Below are 4632 nucleotides of genomic sequence, written 5' to 3'. Positions count from 1 at the left end.
ATTTGAAGCAAATTTTCACTTTTCGCGATTTTCTGCCTTTTCATCGCCGTATGGTGGGTTGAAATTTTTGTAAAAAAAAAATCAAAACATGGTTTTCGATGTGTTTTTCCCGCAGAATTCGATTCTGAAGTCAAAAAATTATATTTTTCTTTATTTTTTTTTCATTTAAAAAAGAAACCATGAAAAAACCGTAAAAAATGAGGTTTTTCGAGCAAAACCCCATAAAAAAGTAGCTGGACCCTACTTTTTTATTACAAATTTGGATTCAGCGTCGAAAAATACATAAAAATATATAGGTCTGGTCAATTGCACAGACACTTTTGTTTTTTTTGTGGGCCTGTGTTATCATTAATAATATGTGTATATATTTATATATAATAGTATTAATATTTATATCACATATATTTTATATTTGAAACAACGTAACCTCAAAATATACGAATATAAAGAGGCGTGCGAAGTATTCAAATCATGAGAATCGCCAGAATCGAAATCTGAAAATATTAAAATCCCAATATCATGATTTTATTTCAAAGCAGATAGAGATATAAATAGAACCGCCGAAGTGTTCCGACCGGCAATCATGCACCTTCGAGTTTTCAAATTCAGAAGAAGAGAAATGGGTTGCGCGCACAACCCAGTCATGTACATCGTCTCCTGCTATATTCACACGGACATAGACCTGTGATAGTATTGGAAGGTACCTCGTTTCAGATCTGGGATCACTGGGCCATTTCAGAACGCTCGTGGTGTGATTTCCTTCTTTTGACATCACAAGTAATTCACGGAGAACGAATACTCTACGATTCTAATATGGTACAGGAAATCACTACGAATGCAATAGCGTTCCACGATAATGTTTTGTCTCCAGAATATTTTAAAATGCGAGTACCTAGGAAATTAGTACCTTTCAATTTGGAAACCGCAAAATATGTGTGAATTGTGTTACTCGTCCCTGTTTATATATTTATATAGAGAGTTTATCTAGTTTAAAAAAGCATTAGTTATTTATATGAAATATTTGTTATACTGAAAGATTGTGCAATTGAAATACTCTAAATATTTATTCGTTTCAACGTAGGAAAGAAGTCTGTGATATAAATATGGGCAAATTCATGTTACATCAGCGGACGGACGCCGCATAGGTTCCCATTCCATAAAAGAGAACGTGTTTTCAATATATTTAATTCCTTGTAATTGTACGGACAGATAACCTCACAGAGATGTATTCTATTCCCCAAAAGTGTTCAATTTTTGAGATTATTTAATTTATTCTAATAGGTTCACAAAATATGTGTAAGAAACTGTTTTAATCCCTTCATGTGGAATATAGATTTAGAACATTTAAGTTTAATCAATTCAAGTTCGCCTCTCTGGAGTTATAATTATTTTAATTCACACTTTTAAATAGATTTCTTTGATTCATTTTTTAAGACATTTAACTAAATTATTAAAATATAAATAAATATAAAATTGAATATTTTTTGAATTTATAAGTTATACAAGGATTTAATAATGAAAAATAGGTTAAATAAATGCTTTCGTTAAATTTCACTAAGTCAATTGAAAGGAATAAGATTTGCACTTTTTCTGTTGCCGTTGGGGGATTTTTAGACGGGGCAAAAATCGCGTATTCATAGGATTACAAATTCTTAATTATTCTGAATTCAACGATTATTACTGGGACGATCAACTGAAACGTACTTTCATACAAACTGCTACAAATATTTCCGTTACATAATTATAAATGAAAGAAGATTCTTTGTTATAAAAGAAATAAAGTTTTTTAATATGATTTTATAGCAACAAAAAATGTTAAAAAATCTCAATCATCTATCATTTTCCCATTTTATTGTCCACCAAAAATCCACATAGCTGATTTACAACTTTATTCAGGCGAACTTTAATTCCTTGAAAAAAACTAATCATCGACTACTATAGGTTTTGGGAAACTTGTCAAGCAAGCACATATGAATACTATTTGGGATATGATTCCTCTCATGTTCAATGAAAAAATATGTTGTAGCAGGCGAAAGTTTTTTAATCTTCTGATTGCGCGTTCAACGTAAATTCATTGTTTTGCAATAATTTTGGTATTCACTTCTTCCGACGGTGTCAAGAAGTCTCTGTCTCTTAAGAACGGTGGAATATTTAAAACAACTCTCTTCTTTCCAGGACATCGTCAATTGTAAATCCTCTGTTAGCTAATACTAAGTCTAGTGCATCTAGTTTATCAATAATGTTTGATCGAATAACAAGCTCTCGGTCAGATATTGAACCCTCAAACACATCAGAAACAAAGGAAATTATACCGTTCGGTGTAATGCCAATTTATACTTTAAACGTGGTATGTGATTTGTATTGAGAATACAAATTCCCCTGGTGTTCAAAATTTCTAGGGGCTCGACAAAAAAACTCAGTGCAATCTAATATGACTCTTAATATTTTTGAACTCTTTAAATACTGACGAAAAATTCTCTGCAATTTGTTTACGTGAAGAAAACATTCTAGGCTCGAAATTCGTTTTAAATTCCAAATACATGCACTGTATCTACGTATTGAATATTTTTGAAACGGTACCAACTGAAGCATTAAATTTATAAGTAATATCTTTAACAAGAAGACCTACTCGCAAAAGCATGAGCACAATAATCAGCTCTTGAACAATCGTAAATCTACGACTTCTAACAGTATCGCTACTCCGTCTTCTTGAACTACAATAATTCATATTCAGAACAGCCTTAACAAAATTAAAATTTGAGCGAAGCCCAACCAAGTATAAAAATTACATGTGTCGTCGTTTTCCCTCGAAGATTTTTCGAAAACATCTATGGAATTTCTTTTTTTCCTAGCTTTAGATGGATTAACATTGACAAATTCATTGTTATCATTAAAAACTGGAAATTCTTTTGGTGTCTGTATGCCTCGATCTATGACTTTAATTTCCAAAGAACAGGAATTTTTGTTGCCACCGCGTGCACAAAAACAAGCTTCTTCAGTTTGAGCCCCTGGGGTACTTTTCTCACGTTGAATTTTAATTTCTTCTGTCTTTGCAGCAGAAGATTCTGCCTGATGCCCTTGCGCATCTACACTATTTGCAGACTTCGGATCCGAAATATTACTCAATTCTTTTGATTTATTTACAGGAAATTCCCCCGGATTCGGATAAAATCTAATCTCCACTGTTTCTGTGTTACTGTCAGAATTCTGTGAGGAGTTAAAAAAGGTCGTTAAAATCTAAATACTTTTTCATTATGAATAGCGTGAGAATTTATTGCAAAAAGAAGATTTTTTAACCAAGAAGATTAATTTTCTACCATAACAGATAAATTTTCTACGAAATAGTTAAGCTTTCATCTAAAAAATAAGAAATTTTTAGTAGTTTCATTTTCACATAAAAGATTCCTTTTTATATTTAAATAACTGAAGTTTCAAGCACACAGTATAGTTTTGAACCAAAGCTAGATGAATTCTGAATCTAAAATAAAATAATAGACATTTCAAATACTAGTGAAAAGTTTCTGTGAAAAAAAAGAAAGAGAATAACAAATCTTTTCAAATACATTCAGGCTGATGGTAATTTAAAATGCGGTTTAAGTTATATCATCATTGCAACCTACCCCACGTAAAATGAAATTTAAAAAATTATTATACTGCTTTTTTAAACTTCGTGGAATTTTTCTTATAGACAATTTACGACATAAAAAATGAGAGAGAAACTTCTGATACCTGATAGTCTTTTGCTCCATTCTCTCAATAACACCTTTAGATTCCACAATTACAACCAAATCCTCTCCATACCGTATCCTTCTTTGATTAGTGGACTTCTCCTCAAGGGATTTTCTCATTTTTCCCCCAGAAAGTAACTATAAAAATACACATTTTATTATACTACCTGACCATTATGTTACAAAATTTTTTTTATATGCGACATTCGAAATTCCTTCTTTCACAGTCCTAGAATATATAATTAATTGTTTAATTTCAACTTAAAATTTCCTTGCTGGCTCTTACTTTTAACGGTATTGGGAAACTTTTCAGTTGGACCACTTTGACCCACGAAATTCAATGAGCAAGCGTAAGTATCCTTGTTTACATCCTTTATGCTTGAAAAATACTCGTCTCTGCGCGGACATAACCTCACCCACATATCACTTTTACTGCACTTCGCGCCATTTTTTCTATGCTTTTTAAGTAACCCATCGGGAATGTCACCCTTTCGAAATATTAAACAGGGTTTTGGAAATATAATAAAATAATAAGTACAATCCAAGTAGGACTTGTACCGACTGTCACTTTTGCACTTTCCAAAACAGCACCTCTTATGCGCACCAACATTTTTTCTTTCCAATGGATTTTCTCCTGGTTTATTAGACCTTTCTTTTTTGGGAAGATTTTTAACTTCCAGTTGTTCGAAATAGTTTTTTTTTTGTCAATCTTTACTATTCCCACATACGTTTCAGTCAATAATCAACCGCAACTCGCATGGAAGTGCTATATATCTTTCGCGCTTGTGCAATGTCGTTTTCCTAAATGAAAATGTCTATTAGCGAGGCGTGCGGGTGAATCAACAATTGGTTGGGGTGGGACTAAGCCGACATTTCGCTTTTAATGTCTTATCATTGTCGAACA

Source organism: Belonocnema kinseyi, chromosome 2 (genome assembly GCF_010883055.1).
Source record: "Belonocnema kinseyi isolate 2016_QV_RU_SX_M_011 chromosome 2, B_treatae_v1, whole genome shotgun sequence".
NCBI lineage: Eukaryota > Metazoa > Arthropoda > Insecta > Hymenoptera > Cynipidae > Belonocnema > Belonocnema kinseyi.
Note: the sequence above shows the minus strand (reverse complement) of the source record.